The 21,052-nt window shown below is 33.3% G+C and overlaps 1 non-coding gene and 1 pseudogene across 1 annotated transcript; both read right to left on the minus strand.

Annotated features, from left to right (window-relative positions):
• Positions 1–197, minus strand: part of LOC100946434 — a 41,657-nt pseudogene extending 41,460 nt beyond the window's left edge.
• A 10,595-nt stretch (positions 198–10,792) lies between these two features.
• LOC111727933 lies at positions 10,793–10,899 on the minus strand. Its single transcript, XR_002775358.1, has one exon. It is a non-coding gene; the product is annotated as a U6 spliceosomal RNA (small nuclear RNA).
• Between the last annotated feature and the right edge of the window lie 10,153 nt (positions 10,900–21,052).

Consider the following 21,052-nt stretch of genomic DNA (forward strand, 5'->3'; position numbering starts at 1 on the left):
TGATTTACTTGCACCCACAGAATTCAAAAGGAAGACCCACCAAGATCCAGGGCAATGAAATCTCCCTTTTTAGAACCATCAAGAAAGGACCACATCTTGACTGTGGCTATTGGATTAAAGTCCCAGGAGAAGCCATTCTTCATCTCATCCTTGAAGCGATTCATGATCTCCATCAGAGTTTCATCGGTGAACCGCATGGCATAGAGATACTTGTCAATCAGTCCTCTCTGGCAGTTCTGCCCTGTGGTGGGGAGCGCACTTGGTTCTGGGTTCTCTCTTGTTCCCTTCCACTCTCAACAGCAGGACCTCCAGGACCTGAAGATAGGCAGAGTTTAAAGGACGCAGGGCCAGGGTCTCTACAGCTGTTCCTGTCTAAGCCAATTGGGAAGCTCTCCAGTGTGATACTGAGGGCCAGGGACAGAGTGTGGGCCCGTTTTAGAAGGATCTGTACACCCAGGTGAAATGTCATAAAGTTTCTGGCAAGATATTATTATAATTAATTTTTTTTTCAGGGGAAGGAAAGAGTAGTTTATTAACTTGCTGGCAAGTGACCTAGTATTTTTTTAAATGTTAAACCAAGCTTGCTTTTCTAGAAGTAATCTGAGTGAAAAGGTATTACTATTTTAAATATATGTTTGGATTTACTTTTCTATTATTTTGTTGAGTATTTTTGTATATATGCTTAGGTCTGCTGACTTGTCATTCTTATGATATCCTTGTCAGGATTTATTTTTTGTGTTCAATTTGTCCTTATAAAAACAGATTGATCAGTGCTGCTTTTATTATTTGTTGTAGGAGTTTGTCTACATTTTAAAATTAAACTTTATATTTTGAGATAATTATAAAATCACATGGGGTTGTGAGAAATAAAACAAAGAGATCTATGTATCCATTACCAGGTTTGCCACAATGACAATATATTTAAAACAATATGATACCATAATCAGGATGTTAATGCTGATACAATCACAATTTAATGCTTTCATCAATAAAGCATTACACTGAGTTGCCATTGTGTACCCACACCATTTCCCTCCCAACCCCTACTTCCAACTCTGTATGCCACTAATCTGTTTTCTTTCTCTATAATATTTTTAAGAATAGTACATTAATGGAATTATAAAGAGTATAGTTTTAGTTGGATTTGTTTTAATTAGCATGATTCTCTGGAAATTCATTTACATTGCTGCATCTATCAATTGTTATTTATTTTTATTTCAGTGTAGCATCACCTGCTATAGATGTAACAGTTTGTTTAACCATTCACTCACTGAAGGAGTTTTGGGTAGTTTCTAATTTTTGAGTATTATGAATAAAGCTGATATAAGCTTATATATAGGACTTTGTATTTTTTTTTCTGGGAGTCAATGCCTAATTGTGCAATTTCTGAATTGTATAGTAGTTGCATATTTAATCTTACTTTTTCTTTCTTTATGTTTCCTATTGCAGAAAATCTTCCATATTGTAAAATTTAACCATATTAAAATGTACAGTATTCAATTTAGGGCCATTGGATGATTCACGATGTTGTGCAACTATTACCTCTGCCTAGTTCCAAAACATTTCATCACCCCTCCAAGAGAGTCCATCTCCAGTAAGCAATCACTCCCCAGCTCTCTCTTCCCCCGTTGCTGGTAATCACTAATATACTCTCTGTCTCTGTGAGCTTAGGTGTTTTTCATAATTCCTATAAATGGAATAATGAAATATGTGATCTTTTGCATCTGGCTTCTTTCACTTAGCATAATGTTTTGAAGTTTGTTGATATTGTAGGACATCTTTCGTTTTTAGAGTGAATAATATACTACATATGAATATACCACATTTTGTTTATACATTTATAAGGCAATGAATATTTGAACTATTTCTACCTTTGGGTTATTGTGATTAGTGCTGTTATTTCTACCTTTGGGTTATTGTGATTAGTGCTGTTACAAATATCTATGCATAATTATTCATTCAAATACTCAATTCTTTGGGGTATATAACCAGGGCTAGATTTGCAGAGTCATATAGAAGTACTATAATACATCTGACTTTTTGAAGAACCTCAAACTATTTTCCACAGTGGGTGCACTATTTTACATTCCCACTACAAATGTAAATAATTCAGTTTCTTCACATCTTTTGCCAGTCACTGATTGTTTAAATCATTCTGAGATTTAGTTTTCATTTTCCTGAGGGTTAAAAATGTTAAAGATTTTTATGCTTATTTGAGAAGCATTTTTTAAAATCTCTTTTGGATAAGTATTGTTCAAATATTTTGATCATTGCATTTATTTACGTATTTTTACTGTTGAGTATTTACATTTATTCTAGATAGTAGTTCTTTGCTGTATATGAGGTTTGCTAATATGTTCTACCAGTCTGAAACTTTTTATTTCATCCTTTTAACAGGATTACTTCAGAGCAAAAGTTTTGAATTTGTTAAAGTCTGAATTATCAATTTCCCCTTTTACTATTTCTACCTTTAGTGTTAAGCTTAGAACTTTTTGCTTAGGCCTATATCCTGAAGATTTTCCTTTAATTTTAAAGATTTTCATAGTTCAACATTACATTTTTAAGTCTGTGATTATTTTAAGATTGTATAAGGCATCAGTTTTAGGTGAATTTTTTTTTTTTTCTGCCTGAGAATTTGCAATTACTCACGCACCATTTTTTTCATTCCTCTATTGGGTTGCTTTTGCAACTTTTTCTGAAATTAGATAGACATATTTGTGTAAGTAGATTTTAAGTTTCTTTATTCTGTTCCATGTATTTGTTTCCACCATATCACATAGTCTTCATTACTGCAGCCAAATTATTAGTTTTGTACTTTGCTACACTGGTGACTTCCACTTTATTTTCCTTTTCAAAATTATTTTATCTTTCCTACTTCCTTTGCCTTTGCCTTTCCATATAAACTTTATAATAGTCTTGATTGTATCTATTCTATCTACACAAATATCTGCTATTTCATAAAAGTTGTATTAAAATTATTTCAAATTTGAATAGAATTGAAGTCTTTCTTATCTTGACTTCCAGTTAATGGACTTGGTTTTTCTCTCCATTTCTTCAGATCTTTTTGCTTGGCGTTTTTCAATTTTTAAATTTATAAATTAGGGCATCACCCATGGCTCAAAGAAGTAGGGTGCCAGCCCCATATGCTGGAGGTGGTGGGTTCAAACCCAGCCCTGGCAAAAAAACGCCAAAAAAATAAAAAGAATGTAAGTTATACTTACACCTAAGTGTATACTTAAATATTTGTGAAATTTGTACCTAAATATTTCATTTTCTTGGAAAAATTGTGAATAATATTGTGCTCTTAATTTCCATTCCACATGTTCACTGTCAGCAGATAGAAATTCAGTTAATCTTTCTGTTTTGATCTTGTAACTTACTCAATTTGCTTATTAAGAATGGGATGGTTTTCTTACTAGTTTGCTTGAAATTTCCTATATTGAGGGTTCTGTAATATGAAAATAAAGAGAATTTTATTTCTTCCTTTCTGATCTGTGTATGTTTATTTTCTTTACTGCAATATTGTATTTATCATATACAGAATACTTGGTACTGTATTGCATCTGTAGTAATAGTGGACATCCCTTCCTTGTTTCTAATATTAGACAAAAAGAATTCATTCATTACCCATCAAATATGATGTTAACTATAGATTCAATACAGAAGCTATTTATCAAGTTAGGTTAATTCCCCACACTACTAACTTGATGAGTGTTTGCATAATTGTAATTGCATATTGGAATTTGTCAAATGCTTTTTTTGTGTCAGTTGATATGACCACATTTAGTTTTTTAATGTGTTGATATGATATATTGATTGATATTTGAATGTTGGAAAAGGCTTGCATATATGAAATAAATAGTATTTGGTTATGGACTATAATTCTTTTATAAATTGTTGAATTTCATTTACCACTGTCTTTCTGAGGATTTTTTAAATATGATTTCATGACAGATTGAAGTCTTAATACTTTCTTTTCTTTACTATTTTTGTAAAGATTAGTTTGATCGCAGTGTAATATTGGCCTGAAAATGTCATGGAAATTTTTTCTTCTACTTTCTTCTTTCTGAATTAAACTATACACAACTGGTGGTAATTTTTAAAAAGAAATATTTAATAGAATTTCAATTTAGTTCATCTAAACATGGATACTTAATTTTTTGAGCATTTTTAATTCTAAATTCATGATTTGATGGCTATAGGATTTTTTTAGTTCATCTATTGCATCTTGGTTGAGTTTTGGCAGTTAGTGTTCCATTTCTTCTAAGTTGTCAAATTTTGAGCATATATACATTTTTAGTTTTGTAGTGATATCCTCTGTATTATTTGAACCTTTTCTCCTTATTATTTGAACCTTTTCTCTTTTTATTTTTCATCATTTTTGCTAGTTTGTTTTTTCCTTTTATGATCTTTGTAAAAAATCAACTTTTTGTTTAGTTAGTTTTGGTATTCTTATTAACATATATTTCCCTCATCTATTATTTCTGTCTTGTGCTTCTCTGGGGAATATTTTAGTCCTTTTTTTTTTTTCTAGTTTCTTGATGTAGCAAAATAGGTTATTAATTTGAGAAAATTGTTATTGTTAATGTGACTAGTTAGTCCTTAAATTCTCTCAGTGCTGTTTCAGGTGCATCTCATGTATTTGTTATATGTCCACTGTGGTTTACTTTATATTTCTGACACATTCTTTTTAAAGCACAGGCTAATTACAAGTGTACTGTTTAACATAAAAGAGTTTGCGTAGTTTCTTTTTCCTTTCATGCTGATCTCTAGTTTCCATTATTGAGAAAGAACATATTTATATAAATTCAACTTTTTAGTTTGTTGAGGTTGTTTTATGTACGAGGATATGGTCTAACTTACGGTTTGTTTGATGGATTCTTGAAAAAAATGTGTATCTGGTGATTTTGTGCAATGCTCTATAAATGTCAGTTAGCTCTTGGTAGTTGCTTATGTCATTCAGCTCGTCTATATCTTTTCTAATTTTCTGTCTAATCATTTTATTATTTGTTGAAAGGAAGGTGTTAGAGCTCTCAAACATACTTTTGGATGTTTTTTCTATTTTGCCTTTCAAATCTGTCAGTTTTACCTCATTATTATGGAGGTCTGTTGTCCAATCAGTATTTAGCATAATCAAGTCTTCCTGGTGAATTTTATTATCATGCATTGTCCCTCTTTGTCTGCAGTACTGCTTTTCATCTGAAGTCTATTGTATCAGATATTAATGTAGCCATTCCTGCATTTTGTAAAATTAATGATTTGCATGATTATATGTGTGTGTGTATGTGTGCATATAGATAGATACAATTTTACTTTATATCTAACTGTTCTTTGATGATTTAGTGAGTGTATTTATAAATAGTTGGCTTTATTTGGTTTGTTTTGGACCCATTTTATCCATCTTTTATTTTGATTGGTGTATTTTGACCATTTACATACATATGAAGTAATTAATGGTAGAGGTTTAAGCCTCCCATTTTATTTAGTTTTTAATTTATTTTGCAGTTTTGGGCTGGCACTGGGTTGAACCCACCACCTCTGGCATATGGGGCCAGCGCCCTACTCCTTTGAGCCACAGGCGTCGCCCATCCATTTTGTTTTTTTCTACTCCTTTCCTCTTTTGGTTATCCTTCTGCTTCTTTATTCTTGCCTTCATATAACTTAACTAAATTGTTTTTCAAATTTTTATCTTGATTAATTTATAGTGCTTTGAGTGCATTGCTTTGTGTAGTTGACATACAGTAGCTTACATGTCAATGGTTTGTTAATTCAAGGGCAATACAGAAACAGTGCTTCCTTTTATGTCCTTTAGCTTTTCTACCTTTAAGTAGAATATCCTTGAATATCATATGGTGTTATTGTTTTAATCATCACTTATGATAAAGAAACTCATGAACAGGGTTATCAATTTATAGTAATAAATGTGCACATATTTTTGCTCTTTCCATTGTTATTTCTTTCAACTCTCCAAGATGCCTTCTTTTATCCTTTCCTTTTTACAGTTCACAGAAGGAAGGTCTGCTAGTGAAAAATTCTGATAGTATTCTGTATTATAGGAATGTTTATATTTTCCATTCATTTTTGGAAGACAACACCAGAAATGGAATTTATTGTTATATTTCTTTACATTTAATAGTTGAAAGATATTGTTTCACTTCCTTCTGGCCTCCATGATTTCTGATGGGAATATTAATGGTATTTCTATTGACATTTTCTATAGGTAAGGCATCATTTCTCTTTACCTGCCTTCAGATTTATTTTTTCTTTAGCTTTCAGAAGTTTAATTATAATGTGGTTTGCTATGCTTTTTTATATTTATCTTGTCTGGAATTAATGCAGATTCTTGAATCTGTAATTTTATAACTTTCACCAAATGTTTGAAGTTCTAACCACTACTTTTTGAATACTCTTTGAGCCTCACTCTTTATCTTCTCAAACTTGGATTAATGGTGTGAATGTTGGATATTTATTATTGCGCTATAGGTTCCTAAGTGTTTGAGTTATTTTCTCTTTAATTTCTACTTCTTGTTCAGTTGGGGTACATTCTATTTTTCTATTCTCAAGTTCTTTGTTTCTTATCCTCTGTCTCTACTCTCCTGTTAAAAGCTGTGGTGTATGTATATCATGGAATACTATTAAGCTACTAAAAACAATGGAGACTTTATATCTTTTGTATTAACTTGGACGGAGGTGGAAGACACTCTTCTTAGTAAAGCATCATAAGAATGGAGAATCAAGAATTCTACGTACTCAATTCTAATATTAAGGCAGTAGATGAGATAAAAAGGGGTGGGTAGAGGAATGAGGAAGTGGGATGGGGGATCATAGTGTATGACACTATGGGGGTGGGACACACTTTTGGGGGTGGGACACAATTATAAGAGAGACTTTACCTAAGAACTGCAATCAATGTAATCTAATTCTTTGTACCACCAATGAATCCCAATCAATAAAAAAAAGATTAAAAAAATGCAGTAAGATTTTCTTTTGCTTTATTTTGATATTTTTTTTTAGTTATTTGATTTCTATATGGTTATTTTTCCTAACTTCTGTTTCTTTGTTAAACTTTTATACTTTTCATTTGTTTAAAGATAATTTATCATTTCATATTGAATTATTTTTGTCATATACACTCTAAAATCATTGTCAGATAACTCCAATATCTTATTCATGTTGGAATGATGTCAGTTGACTGTTCTAATTTAACTTGTGAGTCAATTTTGGGGCAATAAAAAAATTTAAATCCATGCATCATTTTTCAAAATACAGGATGATTTTCTATGAACTTTTTGAAAACAACTAGTATCTTTATTTTCAGTGTCTACAACATTAATTTTTTTCACAAAATATTTTTTACTATGACCTATGGGCAATAAAACATTTTATACCAAAACACAATATTCATATTATATCTAATTAAAATTAGAGTTTCACAAGATGTTATTGATTGAATCCCCATTTTTTCTTTTACTCTAAATATTACTCAGAGCAATGTCAAAGTCCTTATCAGGTCATAAAGGTTTTACTCAATGAACAGAATGCAAATGTACCTTTCATTCTAGATAGTATGGATTCAGTTGATTTTCTAAAATATGGGTGCAATAGAATAATATTCTTTAAATCTTATTGTGATATATGCTACTTTTTCTTCAGAATAGTTTTTCCCCAACTTTTTAGCTTTATTGCCTAAAACTTGAGAAGAATATAACACAAATAAATCAAATATTAAAGTATAACGAAAATCTCTGAATGTGTTTTGAAATGAAGTCATTCTCTTAACTCTACCAGCTGAAGAACAGTTGTTCACAAATGACAGCACTAAAATAAGATTCAATATACTTTATCATTGAATCTGAATACAATAATAATGTCATATTTATATAATTGTTTTGATATGCAAAGCTCTTTTTCATAATTTATGACATTTGATTCTGAAAGACTGACACAAGATATGTCAATTCAAATTTATAAAGGGAAATTTCAAATCAACTGATATAATTTTGAAAAATTATGGAACTTGAAAAGCCATGGTTTGAGCTCATGGTGTGCTCTACCAACTGACTAGAGTTAATGGGGTGAATCTCTTCCTAAATCTGCATTCAGTGAAGTCATGCTGTTAACTTGAAATCAGCTAGTAGTATTATTTACATCAATTAAAATTGGCAAATCTCCACATTACTCCATATTGTGAGGTTTTGTTTTTGTTTTTTTCTTTGTTTTCACTTAAGAGAAAAGTGTTAAATATTAACCAGAATTTCGTTGTCAGTGGTGTGTTTTGCTATGATGAGGTAGAGAATCTAACCGCTGAGAAATAGTTATGTAAGTATTCAGACCATGAACATTGGGAAACAAATGACATTTGTTCAACTAACTAGCTGTAGAAAACTGGTGGTATTTAGGGAAAGTGGAGGTAGTAAAGAAGGAAAGAAGAAGGCAAGAGCACATGGAAGGAAAGTGACCAAGGGTTGTACACAAGAGACTTGCAAATCCACAGGTAGGATTCAGAATTACATTTCTTAGTATAATTTCCTACAGAAAGAAGTAATATGAGTCAAATACATCAAAATGTAAATTTACATCTATATTGTAAATTGGACAAAGCCAAGGAGAAATTTTTTTGAACTATAAAACAAACACATAAAAATTAAATTTAAGAGAAACAAAGACTATTTTAAGATGCTCCAGAATATATGTCTAATTGGAATTCATTATGAAGAAGATAAAAGGAATTTTTGCAAACTATACTTACGAGTAATTCTGAAAATTATTCTGGAATTGAAAAGTGACATGATTCTATTTTTTTTTTTTTTTGGCAGTTTTTGGCCAGGGCTGGGTTTGAACCTGCCACCTCCAGCATATGGGTCCAGTGCCCTATTCCTTTGAGCTACAGGCACCACCCCAACATGATTCTTGATATTAGTGATAGAGTTAAATGACAAGCATTTTCTCAAATAAAAAAATACATCAGGATGTTAAAATGCCTTCAATATCAAAGATTTAAAGCTAAAAGCTATAGGAGACAATAATGATCAGAGTAAGAGTGGAGTTCTTGCAAATAGACATAATGTAATCTTCACAATCCGGAATTCCGTACCTAGTCAAACAATAGGGCAGTTATAAGAGCAAACTATTTCAGAAATTTTAAGACTCAGTGAACACATAAGCCACAAGCCTTTGCTAAAAGTGACACACCCCGATGATTTTGTTGCTACCCTAACTCCTTGTTATATTCTACTCCATTTTTTGCAATTGCTAGAGAAGTCTGCATTCCATGAAAAGAAATGAAAATACCACATACACATTATTCTAACTCCTTTATGGCAGCAAAATGTAACCCAATTTTGGACAATCTACCCAATTGAAAAACATTTAGATGAAGTCGTTATCTTCAATTAAATAAAATGAGTGAAAAGAATCACCTCTCTTTTGAAGATGCTGTTGCAGCCTTCCTGTGACTAAAGAGAAATCCTTCTGAAATAGAAGGATGGCAGAAGCAAAGATGAAAGTAACTAGGTATCTTCCAGATTCCCTGCCTTCAGATTTCTAAACATGTGAGAAAGTATATTTTGCATAAGTCATTGTTTTTGATAGAATATTTTATTATTTTCAGCCAAATGCCTACCAACTGATGTGGACTACTTTCATAAGTAGTGACCATTTCCTATGTATCAAGCACTGGGTGTTGAGAAATGTACCCAAGGGAAATGTTCCTCACTCACACAGAGTTTACCTTTCTAATAAGGAGGACAAATTTATTTATAAGTAAATAAATGCATGCATAAATCATCAAACAAGTAAACACTAGATAGTCTTGAAATACGTCACCTAATTTCTTAGATTGATGAGTCTCTAGCAATTTATACTCTTTTCTTTATTCATGGAATTTGACTTCCATGCAATGCTACTCATTATTGGTTTTCTTTTGTTCCATCTACACCATGGTGTTATCCTTTATTGGTTTTCTTATGTCATTTATAAGAGGAAACATGAAGAGCTCACATATTTATAAAGTTTTATATGGATTTGTGTGTCAGAATAATTATTTTAATATTAGTGCCATGAGAGAACCAATGGACTTTGTAATTTATGAGAAGGAAGAAAATAAATTATGTTTTCTAATGGGAAGAAACAGTTCTATGAATAAATTTAAGAGGAATAGAAGTGAAATATAGGTGTGCACTATTGTGGAGATAAAGGGCAAGTCATTTTTGAAGTAAGACTTTTTTTCGTTTGTTTTCCTTGAAGTAGCTTTGTTTTTGTTTTGTTTTGCGAAAGGGTCTCATTCTGTTGCTCAGGTTCATCTTGAAATTGTGGCCTCAACTTACTCTTCTGCTTCAGTCTCCCAAAGAGCTAACACTACTGGTGGAGACACGACGCCAGCATTAAAGTAAGAATATTGGAAATAGTAAAGGAAGGATTACAGTTAATGGTTTGGAAAAGACCAGACTTGAGAATACTTATTGATAGACTAGAAGTAGAGGTAAGAAAAGGGGCAATAAAAAGTAAATTATCATCTTTAATTAAAAATTAATATTATATATTTAATATTTCTTTTATTATATTAAATATTTTAAGTATTATGTTGTTAATACAATATTAAAATATTTTTTAATATTAAAAAGTAAATTTAGTTTGCAATTATATCACCACAGTATAAATCAAATATTTCTGTTAACTCCGAGTATCAATGTTAGATACTGAAAATATCTTTTTGGGGGGGAGGGATTTCAATTCATTCAATGCTACACACTTCTTTAGAATCAACAAGATTGCAATTCTTTTTTTTTATTTTTAGTTAATGGAACGCTTCACAAATTTGCATGTCATACTTGCGCAGGGGCCATGTTAATCTTCTCTGTATCATTTCAATTTTAGTATATGTGCTGCTGAAGTGAGCACAAGATTGCAATGCTTTTAGTAAAACTTTCATTTGTTTCTATCACAGCATATGGTTTAACTCTTTCTTGGCTTTTTTTTTTTTTTTTTTTTTTGACAGAGTTTCACTTTGTCACTCTCGGTACAGTGCCAAGGTGGTTTGGGCTCTTGCATAAGCTTCCAGAGTAGCAGGGATTATAGGCACCTACCACAATGCCTGGCTATTTGAAATCTTTCAACAGTTTGAATCCTCATGGCTAATTCTTTGATTCAGTTGATGTGAATCAACTCATAGTGTTTCTGACATTGAACTATGATATTTAACTATCTTGTTAGCTGAGGACATTAAGGGCATTGACTTTTTCCCATATTCTATTCAATGTATTTATATTCCTGAATAATTTTTATGAAAATTCATTACACTTTAAAATTTGTCATTTGTAATGATTTATTTGTTTAAGTAGTCTAAAGTTTTAAATAGGTATGCAAAAGTAACATTCATAGCAGAAAATATTTTGGAAAAATATGTTTGTTCTGTATTTGAAACTATACATTGGTCTTATAACATTTTCATCATATAATATAATCTGCCAATACATATGTGCAGTCTATGAAAACTAAGTGAAGGTGAAAAATAAAAGGAATCATACTTTTTCATCAAAAATATTTCTTCCTTATATTATCAGTAAAATATAATTTTACATTTTCTTTAATCTGAAAAACCTGTTTTGATGTTATGGTTTGGCATGAATTTTTCTAAATATTCACAGTTTTCTATCTAAGTTTTTGGATAATGGATATGAAATTCACTCTATTAAATGCAAAGCATTAATTAAATGTAAGTATTTATTATAAAAATTTTATTTCACTAGGGATAAGAAGAGATACAACATATATACATACTTTGAGACAAATATTACTGTCTCGGGTTTTTTTTATTTCCCTTTTCAAATCTTGGCATTAACCCGGGTCATCATCAAGTTTTCAAATTAACTGTAAGGAGTTCATTAAGTTAAAAAATTTTGTATTAAAATAACAGGGATGGCAAGGGAACCATATTTTTAAAATGTGTTTAGCTCTTTTCTATTCTAAATTTAAAGAAGTTCAATAGATTAATGGTTTCTAAAGTTAATTTTTTTCAACTTATTTTCCCTACTTTTCTATTTTCATAAGAAGCTTAAGCTTACAAATGAAAAAGTGTTGATTTCTGTTCCTCTTTCTTCTTTGCTATTTCCTGAAGTTGTCACTAAGGATATTTAAAAATCACTCAGGAAACTGACAGACACTTCTTGCATTATTATCATGTGATTTTACAGCCAAATAATCAATTTACATTTCCTGGGACAGACAGATGGGACTATATAGAAAGAAAAACGAAATGAAAGTTTCTCAATATATCGCTTCCCATGTACTGTTTAGAAACATAAGTAAATATATTTTATTTTATTTTATTTTATTATTGGGTATTATTTTTTTCATTAAGGTTACAAGAACCCAGGTTGCATTGATTGCATTTGTTAGGTAAAGTCTCTCTTACAATTGTGTCTTGCCCCCAAAAGATGTGTCACACACCAAGACCCCACCCCTCCCGCCTCCCCTCTCTCTGCTCTTTCTTTCCCCCATGCTTCCCTCCATATTCCTTCCCTCTGTTCTCCCCTTTCCCCAACCCCTCTGTGTCATTAATTGCCTTTAATTGTCTTCATATCAAAATTGAGTGAAATAACCTTGAGGTTATGGAAAAATAAACTCGGACCCACTCAGATGCTATTAATTGGTGATTTATTCACACCTGTGCAGAGGGGTGTTGTTCTGAGACAAGTGAACCTAAAGGGTAGGGTTTTTTGTCTCTTATACCTTTTTTTTCTCTGAGTAGCTTAAGCAAGCAGAGGGGGATGAGGAATGTTGCCATTGGCAGGGTTACAGCTTGGTTGTCAATGGATAAGTTTCATATCACAATGGTTATGATTATATAACAATAATTGATTGATGGATACATCTTAAATCACAATGGTTATGGTTATACAACAGTAATTAATCACATCTCGGTCAGTGTTCTGCCATTGTTCATCTACTGAGAACTTGGGGGTTTTGTGAAACTTGTGACTTTCCATGCCTCTTTAAATTCTGGAGAGCATGAGAACATGGCTGGGAAGGCCCATAGGGCTGAGGAGTGGGGGAACAGGAGAGGGCAGGAGGTTGCCCATAGGGTGGGGAAATGGGAGAGGGCAGGGGAACAGGAGCTCACCCACAGTGCAGGGGAATAGAAGGCAGAAGAAACAGCGTGGAGGGAACAGGAGCTCACAACTTGAGTATATAGGATTCATGCATCTCCATTCTTGTGATGCTTTACTAAGCATAATGTGCTCCACTTCCATCCAAGTTAATACAAAGGCTGTAAAGTCTCCACTTTTTTAATGGCTGAATAGTATTCCATGGTGTACATGTACCACAGCTTGTTAACCCATTCCTGGGTTGGTGAGCATTTAGGCTGTTTCCACATTTTGGCAATTATAAATTGACCTGCGATAAACATTCTAGTACAAGTGTCCTTATGATAAAAGGATTTTTTTCTTCTGAGTAGATGCCCAGTAATGGGAATGCAGGATCAAATGGGAGGTCTAGATTCAGTTCTTTGAGGTTTCTCCTTACCTCCTTCCAAAAAGGTTGTATTAGTTCACAGTCCCACCAGGAGTGTAAAAATGTTCCCTTCTCTCCACATCCACACCAGAATTTGCAGTTTTGAAATTTTGTGATGTGGGCCATTTTCACTGGGGTTAAATGGTATCCCAGGGTAGTTTTGATTTGCATTTCTCTAATAATTAGGGCTTATGTTGGTTAGCCATTCTTTTGGTTGGTTAGTTAGTCTTCTTTAGAGAAGGTTCTATTCATGTCTCTTGCCCATTGATATATGGGATTTTTTCATGTGGATTAGTTAACAAGATCCTTGTTAACAAGCTTTTATCTGATTCAAAATATGCAAATATCCTTTCCCATTGTGTATGTTGTCTATTTGCTCTGATGGTTGTCTCCTTTGCTGTACAGAAGCTGTTCAGTTTAATTAAGTCCCACTTGTTTATTTTTGTTTTTGATGTGATTGCCAAGGCAGTCTTCTTCATGAAGTCTTTCCCTAGGCTAATATTTTTTAGTGTTTTTCCTATGCTTTCTCTGAGGATTTTTATTTTTTCATGCCTTAAATTTGAGTCTGTTATCCATCTTGAATCAATTTTTGTGAGTGAAGAAAGATATGGGTCCAGCTTCAGTCTTTTACATGTGGATATCCAGTTCTCCTAGCACCATTTATTGAATAGGGAATCTTTCCCCAAATGTATGTTCTTGGTTCTTATTTGGTTTATCGATGATTAGGTGATTATAAGATATTTGTTTCATTTCCTGGTTTTCTATTTGATTCCAAATGTCTAAGTGTGCATTTTTGTGCCAGTACCATGCTGTCTTCACCACTATGGCTTTGTAGTACAGCCTAAAATCTGGTATGCTGATGCCCCCGGCTTTGTTTTTATTACTAAGAACTACCTTAGCTATATAGGGGTTTTTCTGGTTACATACAAAGTACAGAATTATTTTTTCCAAGTCTTGAAAATATGATGTTGGTGTTTTAATAGGGATGACATTGAATCAGTAGATTGCTTTGGGAAGTATACGCATTTTTATAATGTTGACTCTTCCCAGCCATAAGCATAGTACGTTCTTCCATTTGTTAATATCCTCTGCTATTTCCTTTCTTAGGGTGTCATAATTTTCTTCATAGAATCCCTCCACCTTTTTTGTTAGGGGTATTCATAGACATTTCATTTTTTTTACAGCTATGGCAAAGGGAGTTGTGTCCTTAATTAGTCTCCCATCTTTGCTATTATTGCCATATACAAAGGCTACTGACATTGATTTTATATCCTGAGACATTACTGTATTTTTTGATGACTTCCAGGAGTCTTGTGGTTGAGTCTTTGGGGTTTTCTAAGTATAGGATCATATTGTCAGCAAAGAGGGAGAGTGTGACCTCTTCTGCTCCTATTTGGATGCCCTTTATTTCCTTGTCTTGCCTAATTGTATTGGCTAGAACTTCCAGCACTATGTTTAATAGTAATGGTGACAGAGGACAACCTTGTCTGGTTCCAGTTCTAGGAGTAAAAGTTTTCAGTTTTACTCTATTCAGTAAAATATTAGCTGTGGGTTTGTCATAGATAGCTTCAATCAGTTTAAGAAATGTGCCACCTATGCCTATACTCTTCAGTGTTCTAATTAGAAAAGGATGCTGGATTTTATCAAAGATTTTTCTGCATTTATTGAGAGAATCATATGGTCTTTGTTGTTGCTTCTGTTGATATGGTGAATAACGTTTATGGATTTGCATATGTTAAACAAGCTTTGCATCCCTGGGATGAAGCCTACTTGATCGTGATGTATAACTTTTTTGATGATAAGCTGTAATCTATTGGTTAGGATTTTGTTGATAATTTTTGCATCTATATTCATCAGTGAAATTGGTCTGAAATTCTCCTTTTTATTTGGGTATTTTCCTGTTTTTCATATCAGGGTATGTTTGCTTTGTATAACATGTTGGGGAAGATTCCTTCATCCTCAATTTTTTGGAATAATTTCTGCAGCAGGCGAATAAACTCTTCTTTGAAGGTTTGATAGAACTCTGGTGTGAAAGCATCTGGGCCAAAACAATTTTTTTGTTAGAACAATTTTTATTGTATCTTTGATTTCAGTGTTTGAAATTGGTCTGTTCAGGAGCCGTATTTCTTCCTGGCTAAGTCTAGGGAAAGGGTGTGATTCCAAATATTGATCCATTTCCTTCATATTGTCAAATTTCTGGGCATAGAGTTTCTGGTAGTATTCAGAGTTGATCTCTTGTATCTCTGTGGCATCAATTGTTATTTCCCCTTTATCATTTCTGATTGAGATTACTAGAGATTTTCCTTTTCTATTTCTAGTTAGTCTGGCCAAAGGTTTATCTATTTGATTTATTTAAAAAAAAAAAAAAAACTCTTTGTTTCATTAATTTTCTGAATGATTTTCTTGTTTTCAATTTCATTGATCTCTGATTTAATTTTGGATATTTCTATTCTTCTGCTGGGTTTATGATTAGATTGTTCTTCCTTTTCTAATTTCATAAGACGGCTTCTAAATTTGTTGATCTGCTCTCTTCCTATTTTTCAAATGTAGGAATCTAAAGTGATAAATTTTCCTCTCAGAACTACTTTTGAAGAATCCCACAGGTTTTGGTAGCTTGTGTCTTCATTGCTGTTATGCTCAAGAAAGTTAATGATTTCCTCTTTTATTCTTCCTGCACCCAACGGTCATTCAACAGAAGGTTGTTTAATTTTCATGTCTTTGTGTGGATTTGAATGTTTTTGTTGGAGTTGAGTTCCACTTTTATTGCCTTGTGGTCTTAGAAGATACAAGTTGAAATTTCAAATTTTTTGATTCTGTTGAGGTTTGTTTTGTGTCCTAGGATATGATCAATTTTGGAGGATGTTCCATGGGGCTATGAAAAGAATGTATATTCTTTATCTTTGGGATGGAGTGTTCTATATGCATCTATCAAGCACAGTTGTTCAAGCTTCTCATGTAAGTTCCTTATATCTTTGTTTAATTTATGTTTAGAGGATCCATCCAGCTCTGTATTAGGAGTATTAAAGTTCCCTGTTATTACGGTATTATAGGATATCATATTCCTTAGACTAACGTCTGTTTTAAGAATCTGGGAGCATTTAAGTTGGGTACATAAATATTTAGAATTGAAATGTCTTCCTGTTGTATTTTTCCCTTGACCAATATAAAATGACCACCTTTGTCTTTTTTTGACTTTAGTTGCTTTAAGGCCACATGTATCTGAAAATAAGTTTGCAACCCCACTTTTCTTCTAAATTCTGTTCACCTGAAAAATTGTCTTCCAACCCTTAACTCAGAGTTTTAATTTGTCTTTTGAAGGTAGGTGCATTTCCTGGAGACAGCAAGTGGATGGCTTGTGTTCATTAATCTAATTAGCTAATCTATTCCCCTTCAGTGAAAAATTCAAGCCATTAACATTTATTGAGATAATTGATAAGTGTGGTAGTGTTCTATTCATCTTATTTCATGGTAGTTCATTCCTTAGTTTTATCTTTTGCATCATTGTGGAACTTAGGTTCTCTCCTTTAATTTCTTAATTCTTACTTTGCTGTTGATCCATTATGGTGGTCAGTGTACAGGACAGATTGAAGTATTTCCTGTAGAGCTGGTCTTGGGGCAAATTTCCTCAGTGTTTGCATATCAGTTGATGATTTGATTTCTCTGTCAATTTTAAATCTTAGCTTAGCAGGATAGAATTCTGGGCTAAAAATTGTTCTGTTTAAGTAGATTAAAGATACATGACCATTATCTTCTTTCTTGAAGAGTTTCTTTAAAGAAGTTTGCAGTCATCCTAATGGATTTGTCCTGTAGGTCAACTGGCGCTTACTCCTGGCAGCTTGAATCTTTTTTTTTGTCTTGACTTTGGAAAGATTCATCACAATGTGTCTTGGAGAAGCTCTGTTAGAGTTGAGGCAACATGGGGTCCGATATCCCTCTGAAAGGAGTATGTCAGAAATTTTTGGTGATATTTGGGAATTTTTCATTTATAATATTCTCTAGTATGGCTTCCATTCCCCTGGGGCATTATTCTTTCCCTTCTGGAATACCTATATCTTATATGTTTGAACTCTTAATAAAGTCCCATAATTCTGTCAGTGAACATTCTGCTTTCTCTCTCTTTTTTTCTGCCTCTGTAACTACCTGAGTTATCTCAAGAGCTTTGTCCTCTAACTCTGAGATTCTTTCTTCTGCATGGTCTAATTTGTTGTTGATAGTTTCTATTGCATCTTGAAGTTCCCTAATTGACTGCTTCAGTTCCTTCAGCTCTGCTATATCCTTTCTATATTCTTCATATTGTTCATCTCTTATTTGATTCTGTTTTTGGATTTCCTTTTGGTCATTTTCCACTTTATCAGCAGTTTCTTTCATTGTTTCCATCATTTCCTTCATTGTTTTCATCATCGGTATTCTAAATTCCCTTTCTATAATTTCTAAAACTTCTTTATATGTGGAATCCTCTGCAGTAGCTACCTCACCATCCCTCGGTTGCCAGGATTTTTCTGATGATCCTTCCTCATGAATGTTTTCTTTATTTGTTTCCTTGCCCTAATTTTCCTTCACTTCCTCTTGCTCTTTAAGTTGCATGCCTCTGGCTTAGAGTTTTGACGAGTCAGCTGCTGGTGGGATTGGACCTAACAAGCACACACAACCACTTGCCAGTTTTCCATTGCCTTTGTCCTCCTCATGGGGTCCAGAAGTCTCTTGCTGACTACTTGTGTTCCCAAAGGGATGTTTCTGGGCAGATCCCACCATCCAGAGATGCATGAAGTCTTCTCTTCCAGTCTCATGGTGCCCAGTTGCAAGGAAGCTGTTATTTGGCCACCATTTTGCTCCTCCCACCTTAGCTATTTATTTCTAACCAAGGCTCATGAGAATCCATTTATTGGCTCCAGTAACTTGGCCAGCCAGAAATTGAGGGCATCCACATCCTCTATGAGCATGGTGCAGGGAAGGTGGTCTTGGCCATCACTCTTCTTCAGGCCTACCATGGGTCTTCACTAGCCTCCTACTCACACCCCTTCATAGCTCCTGTGCCCCAGCCCACCAGGCACCTTAGAAGCTTCAACCTTCTCCCCTCAAGTAAACACATTTTAAACATCTATGTATTTTAGAAAAATTATAGTTAAATACTAACATTGAAATATATAACAACCATATAAATATGTACAGAACTTAGCACAGTGATCTACAGCTATTCACTGAATGTCTTCCATGTTCTAAGCACTGCTTTGACCAACAGGGGTGGAAGAGGAAAAAAAAATCTCTTTCTTTTGAAATATTGAAAATCCTGTAGAGGACTGAGATTGGAAACAGACATCTATACACGTTGTAGGAGAACACAGACAGCATCTTACCAAGGCTTTGGGTCTTAGATCTCACCCTAAAGGGGAAATTGCCAAGTAGAAGAGTTAGCAGAGAATTCTAGTCAGGATGAAGACAGCCTTCAGAAATTATAGATCCGAGGTCAAGGTGCATTGAAGAAACACACAGAGCTTTACATGGGTGAAGTGTATGTTGGAAATGAAAGGAGCCATGTCAAAGGAGTTTTACAAGAATTGTTCACATGTTCAGATTTGTTTTAGTGTTGTGGACAAAGTTTATGTATTAGGTATCAGGGAGATCAGGTATGAGGCAACCTTAGTAAATAAAACTAGACTTGATGACCTAGACTTATCTAATGATGCAAAGGATGAAGCAATCTTAATAAATATTTAGGTCAAGAGGAATACAGATGAGACCAGGAAAATACATCTTTGTCTGAGAAATCAGTAAATTACTTAATAAATTATCAGTTTGCCAAGGAGGATATCCCTTTTAACACTTTGAGTTATGTGGACATTTAAATACACGTATTCAATATACAAAGAATAAGTATGTGTTTTTTTTTAATCATGTATATGTTCATAATTATAGAAGTTACTGATGGGTACTGTTTCTATTACCTAGAGGAAATGTATTCATTGTTCACCACAAAATAATCCTCATCTTTCTTATCAGTTACTGTGTAAATGAAGGAAAATCTAAGTATTTTAGAATTTTACAAACATTCTAATTTGGTGCATAGTTAGGACTTTATTCAATGAAATAATTGTGTTAGAAAAGAATTTGTTTCATAGAACTCTTTGAAATCATTTTGAAAATCTATCTTCCCCACATCCCTCTAGTCACATCCCTCTTTTTTCTTGAGACAGATCCTCAAGCTGTCCCCCTGGGTAGAGTGCCGTGGCATCACAGCTCACAGCAACCTCCAACTCCTGAGCTCAAGTGAGTCTCCTGCCTCAGCCTCCCAAGTAGCTGAGACCACAGGCACCTGCCACAACACATCCCTCTTTTTGTAATAGGTTTTGCTGTTATAAATATATTGTGAGATTGAATTCTAATCAGTGATAACACCCTAACCATATATGGTATAGTTAATTGTTTTTATTTATTTTATTTATTTTATTTTTTTAATTGAATGGTAACTATGTACATTAATGCACTTCTGGGGTACAGTGTGGGGTTTTCACACACAATCCGAAATACTTCCATTAAACTGTAAGGCAATTTTAAATGGAAAGGATCTATTCCACCCCACTAAGCTTTCCTCTATACCCAACATTGTATTTTTCTATGTATCATTTAATCTCATAATTCCTCTATACTGTTATACATTCCTTAAAAGCAAGTATAATTTTCATATTTAGAATACTTCTTGCCTTAAAATGATACTTTTAGGCTGTGCACAGTGGCTTTTGCCTATAATCCCAGCATTTTGGGAGAACAAAGCAAGTAGTTTCCTTGAGGCCAAGAGTTCAAGACCAGCTGGGGCAACATAGTGGGAACTTGTCTCTGTGTTACAAAACAAAAACAAAAACACTAGCAGGGCATGAATGCACCTTTAACCCTAGCTACTCCAGAGTCCTAGGCAAAAAGATCACTTGAACCCAGGAGTTTGAAGTTGCAGTTGATGTAGGAAGCTATGGTTGTGCCACTGTAGTCCAGCCTGGGCAATAGAGCAAGACCTTGTATTAAAAATAAATGAAAGAATGAATAAATAACTAAATAAATGCAGCATTTTTTTAATCTTCCTTAAGACCAAATGCTGTTAGATTATGTGTGTATGTTACGGAGCCATCACACTCCACCGAACTATTGGTTAGCTTTTTATTTTTCCTAAAGAGGCTACAAATTTGACTGCATATTATTAAATGTCTTTTTAAAAAAATGAACTTAGAAACATTACTTCTACTTTTAATGAAGTTTCCTTCTTTCTATGTTTTTAAATAAAAAACAAGTCCAAGACAACACCTGTGGCTCAGTGAGTAGAGCACCATCCCCATATACCGAGGGTGGCAGGTTCAAACCCATTGCTAAATGTGTTGTGGAATCCTTTAATGTCCTTAACCTTAGAAGGCTGAAGATCAATTATTATTATAGCATGTAATAAAAGTGTCATTATCTGTTTCCAATTTCCTGATACTTCCACATTTGTGTCAAGAGTGAACCATGAAATTATATCATCTCTTATTTATCTCAGTATGCTTTCCATAGCAAAATT

This window comes from Otolemur garnettii, unplaced genomic scaffold (genome assembly GCF_000181295.1).
Source record: "Otolemur garnettii isolate 467f Iridium unplaced genomic scaffold, OtoGar3 scaffold00131, whole genome shotgun sequence".
Lineage (NCBI taxonomy): Eukaryota > Metazoa > Chordata > Mammalia > Primates > Galagidae > Otolemur > Otolemur garnettii.